The following is a 7643-nucleotide window of genomic DNA, read 5'->3' as shown; positions in this document are numbered from 1 at the left end:
CTCTCAATTTGAACATCCACACAACTGGGAAACCTCTATTTGCTTTTTTCTTTTCATTTGTGTCTTGCTAGTTTCAAACCTCTCTATCAAGGTGTTGCATTTAGTCCATTTATGGGACTATCATTGCTTTTACACTCCTTATACAGACAAGCTTTATATGTGCCAAGGATTCTTTGAGGAGTTGATGGTAGAGTGAGGTTTTTTCACCAATACTGTGAATTTATTTTTGTTAGAGTACAAATAAAAACCTTCGCCCTTTACACAGGAGATCACAGCAAAGCTGGAATACACGGCAGTCAAAATTTTATCATGCGGTGTTAACCCGTGTTTATTAGTTGCTAGGTGGGAGGCGGGGAGCCCCGGTCCCCTTGTTGGTCACAGAATACAGTAGTCCAAATTAATAGCATTTGTCAGTGAGGAGACTTTTGCAGACTGGAATTTTTGACAGACTATAATTTTTTTCCAATTTTTCAGCACATTAACGACCATGTTTCGGTGAAGGTACCTGCGGAAATGTCAGGTGGTGGTATACTGTACAATAAGTGCGGCACCTTGAGTTCCAGGGAGACTGATCCTCACCTTTTGTGCCCTGCCCTGCCTGCTGAGGACACTCCTGTAGTCAGACCGCCCCTTCAAACCTTTCCTTTTGGGTAAGAGTGGTGGCTCTTTATCCTTAAGGCAAACCTTGCCGGAGAGATTTTCTCCATTAACCCCTCTAAGACCTCCTGAGAGAATTTTCTCTGATGCACCCTTCCTTCTGGAAATGTTCTACTGTGAAGGAACCAGATAACCCCACTCTCCTTCACCTGAGCAGCATATATGAGCAATCAGCACCTCAAGACCACCCCCTTGCTAAAGTATTGCAAGCCAGGACAAGTGCCTTTCTCTGAATGAGCTAGTTCTCTGAAGCACTGCAGAGATGACGATTGCCTCGCCATCACACCTACAAGAGGAGCCATCTCTCACCTGAGGGCACTTGCAAGTTAGCATGCTTACCTCTCCCTGACCCCTTCACCTCATCATGAAAAGTAGACCATTCTCAACCAGATGCACCTCGCCCAGACGTGGCTTGCATAGGGACGCGATAACCCTGGTTGACAATTATTGGTTGTCGTCGATAGAATTTGACTACCTTTCCTCGCCTTGGAGTTGGAGGAAGGATGAGACAGATTGACAGCCCACTCCGAACTGGGACATGTCTCGTCCAGTGTCAGAGTGCATGGAGGATACAAGGGAATGAAAACTACCAGCTTTCCCCTTTCTTGAAAGCCACATGCCCTAGAAAAAGATCCAGCGCTTCAGCAGACCCTTAAACCCACAAGGTAACTCAGGATTCATGAGCTATGAGGGATCTTGAAGAGTACGGCTGCTTGTTCTCCTGAAGCAATACCCTCCGAGGAGGAAGGAGCAAGAGGCCCATCTTGAAGATTTAAAGGGTGCTCATTAATGGTAGAGGCAAGGGATGGTGACATTGCCCTATCAAGCAGGACAATGTCCTAGAGACTAACCATATATACATATGATCAGCCCCACAGCCCTCTCTCCACCCAAGCTGGGACAGGAGGGTTAGGCAACAGCTGATGATAACTCGGTAGATGGACACCTATAGGCTCCCCCAAAACCCACCGTCCTCAGCTCACAAAGATGGTGAGGTTGTAGCGATCAAAAGAACTAACTAGTATGGCATAGATCAGTCAGACTTCCAACCGCTCCTGAAGACAGTCGCAGTATAATGTTGGAAAGATGACTGTTGTAAACTTTTCTGATTAATGCGACAGTGTCCTTCCTCAGCCGGCTGGACCTAAGACACCAGTTATGGAAAAATGCAAGTTGGATTCTACCTTTTTATAGGTAATAATCTGCACTTTCAAGTTAATGAATGAACTTTGCTCTCACTTTACTTTCTTCCCAAGGGTTGGCTTGCAGGCTTCATAAACAGATCAGTCAACAGATGATCCTAATCTCTGGAGTGTTTTTCTGTTTCTAACAGAAGAAATTATGGCAGTAACCAAGCAGAGGAAAGTCAACCAGACTCACTTCTGCAGCGGATGGTGTCCTTCCAGCAACCACAATCTGCCTCTACCTTCTGTCAAGCAAGATTGTCAACTCCCGCACATCCTAAGCCGGGTAACTAACCAAAGCCCCTTCTTGGAGGGTGCCTGCTAAATAGATGAATGAAGTGGTAGTATCACGGCACAGAAAATATGATGGCGAGCGTCCCTTCAATCCAGTTACTCCCTCCCGTTCATCAGCGCTCCACCTCCCTGGTATCATAGTCTTGTCGCCAGTGATTCACATAGGATCCAGACCTTTGGGTAGAAGTCCAAGCTATACTGGAGAAAAGACGTTGACAACAAGCAGGTGATCAGGACTTCAAGATGCCGATTAATCTGAGATACTTTCAGATCGCAGTCCATCCGGACTCTAGGAAGTACTTACGCTTCCTTGTGACCATCAAAGTATACCAATTAAAAGTGGTTTGTGTCGGGCTCTCAACAGCAGCACAAATCTTTACGCTAGTGCTCTCAACAGCAGCACAAATCTTTACGCTAGTATCAGTAAGGTCACATTCATCTCATGCGATATCGGGACGTTTGGGTGATCTTGGCAACTTCTAAGATGCCTTCCTCCTTCACCTTGTTTTGTTTTGTCACTACCTTTGGATCTTGTATCAGTGTTGACATCTGTGAAAATATTTAGTAGACTTAAGCTTTAGATTTGGTACATTTGAAATATTGTAAGAAACAGGTTATTGCCTATAGGCCTGTATGAGAATAAAACTGAATTGCAAGAATTGTTACTCTCCGATTCTTCACTGCTAAAAAGCATGGTAGTGGGGTTAAAATTGCTTCACCAATAATAAATGAAAGCATTAAATTGCCTTGAAGTGAATGAGAAACTATATCTTGTGAAATTAAGCCATCTGGTAGAACTGGTCTGTATTTATGGTTAGGTTTCAACCCTGTGATAATCTTTGTATATTATATTGAATTAAAACCTATTAAATGAGATTTAGAGCCAAAAAGAAAATTTCATTTACATACCTGTGATGAAAGATTGATTTGTATTAAAATAACAATTACAATGTTGAATATTATGGTAAAAGGAACAAATCTTGTACCAATGAACCAAACTACTAAAGCCAATAATAACTCTTACGAAAACAACATATAAGGTCATTGGGAAACTATTGAAATAATATTTTGACATTTATTTTTAACATTAATAACCATGAAAATATAAGCTAAATAGTACACTAAACTATTATAAATGGGACATAAATGCTCATGAACACTTAAAGAGATCATGTTGATTGAAATGGTGCTAACATTCAAACATAATTAGCTTGTTAAAAATTCAAAAATGTAAGGATCAGAGATCAAATAAAGTGACCTTTTCCACATAATACCAATTACCCAACCTTGTGTCCATGTCTGCAAAATACCTTGCCCAACTGTTGAATGAATGCAGACGAGGAAAAAAAATATTTGTTTGGTGACCTGTTTAAAGGAATAAGCCTGAAAGAAAATTTTACGAATTTGCACAAAACCATCTTTCCCATCATAAGAGGTCAGGTCCTTTTGGAATATTATGTGATGATGCAGATGTTCATTACAGTTTTAATACTACACCCAAAGAATACTAAACTGAATTAGGAGGAACGATTGAGATAATTATTCAACTCGTTATTCTGCCTGATAACTTTGTACTAGGTGTTATGGGGCCTTGATATTTGACCCTTTAATTCTGTCTGCTATTGAAAGTAAAACGAAGATTACATTGTTCTCAACCTTAATCAGGAGCTGGGCATGCAGGTGTTATCAACATTACATTCTTGGTTTTTTTCTGCGTTCTGTAAAGGTAAGCAGCTCTCCTCCTAATACTGAAGTCTAAAGTTTGAAATTTCTGCTGTAACCGCACCCTGTAAGAAAAAGAAATAATTACTAATGAACAAAAAAACACACACCCCAAAATCAATATTAAGACTAATTCCAATACAAAACTAGGCCCTATAACAAAACCAGTTCCTTTCAAGTATATTGTCACCTTTATCATGATGGTAGCTCTACTTCCTTAATACAGTTGGACACAATACCCAGCCATTAGGAACATTGAAAGTGCACACCTTTCCAAAGTCTATCATTTTCCTTGTCATAATTCTGTTGCACTGTATGTCTTTGTTCCTTATATTGCATTATATCAATCTATAAGGTTCCAAGAGCTTTTCTGCTAAAATACTTATGGTATGAAGTGATATTGACAAGTTTAATTATTCAACATATTTACATCAGAATTATATTTTTTCACAAAGCCCCTTTAATGCTGAATATAAGACGTTTTAATCAAAATTATAAAATCCATCTAAATAACTAGTATTTTCAAGGAGACAATGTGCGCAAAATATCTGGTGACATTTTCAAAACGACAATGTGCGTGATATCGCACTGGAGAGGGAAAAGGGGATAAGTCTTTTCGAGTCGGATTAGGACCATATGAGCCCGGAGTGAATCAATGTGTATACAATATCCATTTATATGAAAGAAATCTAAGGGTATTACTAAAATTAGATATGCATTTATAAGTTCAAAATTGAATAGCTGTATAATATATTCTAAGTTTAAAATATGACAACGGTTATGTTTTTGATCTCTGTTTGTACTTTATTTTTATTATGATCAAATTACATTTGCTAATAACTATGTAACACACTAACATTTCAAAAACACCTAAGCAATAATTATCCTTACTGATCAAGCTTTACTTTATTGGAGTAAAATACTCTCCTGATTTTCACACACAAATGGTTTGTCCCTTTACATGTACAGTACTGCTTTTTTATCTCTAGCAAACAGTGCTCGACACAAATTATTGCTTTCTTGATATATCTTAATTTAAATGTATACCAACAGACTAGTTCAATGCTTCCTTGTGTAATGAAAAGTAACAAACAATTTTTTTCCCCTGTAAAAAGTACTAGTCTGTTTTTTCAAAGTAAAAATTACTCTAATGAATTTTATTCTTACCCATTACAAAGATTTAGTTATAATAAAAAAATTCTCATATCTAGAAGCAAATTTAATGATCTTCACTTAATGAAGCCAGCCTTTTCCTTTAATATTGGCTATCTCTTTGCCGGATATAAAACGTGAATGCAGACATGAGATGAAACTATTTTTTATTCAAGATACCAAAATCCTATTTAAGGATTGTAACATTACAAACTAGAAAAGTTACCCTTTTCAACAAGAGCCATCCACCTAATCCATGACATATATTGCAAAAACCCACCACGAGAGTCAATAACCAAAGTAATGCTTTCATCTATACCAGCCTTAATGAAATGGACATACGCAAAACCTGAATAGTATATCAAATAGATTTCAAAATTAGGAAAAAAAAATTTTCCCCTACTAACTATCCATTTGTTATTCTTGTAATACATAAATCAGACATTCTATACTGTAGCGAGTTCAAAAGGGCAGGAATTCGAATAGTAAGCTTCTCAATGGAGAAAACTTTCAACTACATAAAATTAAACATGTTAATGGTACATTATGTACAGTAAATGGTGTATGAGGCATAGAAATAAAGGTAAAACTATAAATAAACAAAACTGATGAAACAGTTAAAAGAATGAACTCTTAACATGGAAACAAATACGAGCAGAAAAATGCAACTGATGGTATAATGCTACAGTTAAATGTTGACATACATTACATCAATTATGAAAAAGAAAATAGGATTTTTCAGTTAATGCACATTAAAAAAACTCGTATTCTATGGAAAACTGGACAAAGCTATTCAACATTATTTGGAGTTTTGGACAAAGCTATTCCACATTATTTGGAGTTTGTCATGTGAAATCTTTTCTTCAACCGAGCTCTACTGCACCTTGCCAAGATTCTATTAAGGCTTAAGAACAGAAATTGAACTAAATGGAACATGATTTCCCAAAAGAGAAAGGTGGGTCATACGCTCAATATGGAAAAGGATTTAAACTAAGCGCAATTAGAATATTTCAATTAAAACAAATAAATTAGGTAATTTAAAGCGGTGTACTAAACCAGTACAGTAGCACAAGATTACTGCATTGTTACAACTTGGAAATCCAACTACAGTACTGTATATGAAAGTTTACGTGATATTTCTACCTTTAAATTGTCATGTACAGTACGGAATATACTAGCCCAATGAAGAAAAAGTCTTCCATGTGGAGTAAGCTTGAAATAATTATTTCTTAACTATAATGAATAGTAAAATACAAATACATCTAGCATAATCAAAATTATATTAAGTATTTATTTAAAGAAAGCATTTTAGTTTTACACAACTGACCTTTTGACTGGACAAATCTGCCTCATTTGCCTTTTGTTGTTTTTCCCTGAAGTCACATCCTGCTAAGGGGAAATAATTTAATGTTAATTTTATATATATATATATATATATATATATATATATATATATATATATATATATATATATATATATATATATATATATATATATATATATATATATAATCTTACTCATAATAAAGAGCAAGTTTCAGACTAAATATATAAATTATTTGCAGTCATGCTCTGCTCTCCCTGTCCCTTGGGTAGGTGGGGGGGGGAGAAGGAAGTAGTTATACAGTGTGTGTGTGTGTGTGTGTGTGTGTGTGTGTGTGTGTGTGTGTGTGTGTGTGTGTGTGTGTGTGTGTGTGTGTGTGTGTGTGCGCGCGGACAAGAAAGTCAAATTAAAACTTTTCCTCCCTCCCCCATGCAAAAAATTTGTACTACTTCATGATTTTTGTAATGGCATACCAACCTCTGAAAATCCCAGGATATTATGAAATGGGAAGAATCTCACGAGCTGCAAGTAAATGCTACGAAAGACTTGGGTCAGACTGGTTGAATCAAGTGTTCATGCAACCGAAACCCCAGATTCATTGAGAACTTCGTTTAATCTTCAATTTGTTTCACAAACTCTCGCACAAACAGATTCAATATTCAAATATTTGAAAAATAAGATTAAAATTTTTTTTTCCCACGATTTATTTCTTGTAGACACCAATAAATGCATGTAGGTCAACATAATCGGCTATAAAGTACCAGTAACGGATTTACCATGGAAGTAGTATTTTCAGTGACCAATATATCTTTAGCAGCCTGACAATAATCAAACGCGATGAGCACACATTGGAGCCCTGCCCCCATCTAAGGTATATTTGTTTGAGACGACTATGGCCGATCAAATCTCGTTAAAATAAGCTCCATTTTTTCTATTTTTAAGACAGCGTGAAAGCACTGGGTTAATATTAGCTCTGATGATGTCATTTATAATTTTTAGCAAGAAGAGGAGACTCCAATCTCCTTCAAGTATAGTACTAAAATTGGTCTTATCAGGTCTTTTCAGAAAAGAAAATCCTCACCAAAAAGCATAATAATTCAAGGGTTCTTTCTGTTCACCCTCTGCTACCTATTAATCCCGGATTCTCAAATGAGAGAACCCAGCACATAGTTGAGTTTTGAGCCAACAGGAAGTGTGAAATTGACACTGGAGCTCTCTGAATTAAGGCAAGGAAACCGTAAATCTTCAAGTGTCTAATGCGCTTTTGGAATACATATAACAGTATTCTCCCTTAATTTTTTAAAACAAGA

At 36.8% G+C, this 7643-nt stretch overlaps 1 long non-coding RNA gene across 2 annotated transcripts in view; it reads right to left on the bottom strand.

Moving 5' to 3' along the window:
- Positions 1-3910: 3910 nt before the first annotated feature.
- Positions 3911-7643, bottom strand: part of LOC137627553 (uncharacterized) — a 19452-nt gene continuing 15719 nt past the window's right edge. Inside the window, exons 3-4 of one of the 2 annotated variants that reach the window (XR_011041190.1) lie at positions 6337-6395; positions 3911-3922 (exon numbers count right to left, since the gene is read on the bottom strand). This is a non-coding gene — a long non-coding RNA (uncharacterized lncRNA). Of the gene's footprint in view, positions 3923-4152; positions 4228-6336; positions 6396-7643 lie in introns of those variants that run through there. The other variant, XR_011041189.1, reaches the window with a different exon arrangement.

Source organism: Palaemon carinicauda, chromosome 35 (assembly GCF_036898095.1).
Source record: "Palaemon carinicauda isolate YSFRI2023 chromosome 35, ASM3689809v2, whole genome shotgun sequence".
NCBI classification, from domain to species: Eukaryota; Metazoa; Arthropoda; class Malacostraca; order Decapoda; family Palaemonidae; genus Palaemon; species Palaemon carinicauda.
The sequence above is the reverse complement of the archived record's forward strand: the minus strand, read 5'-3'. Positions and strand labels throughout refer to the sequence as shown.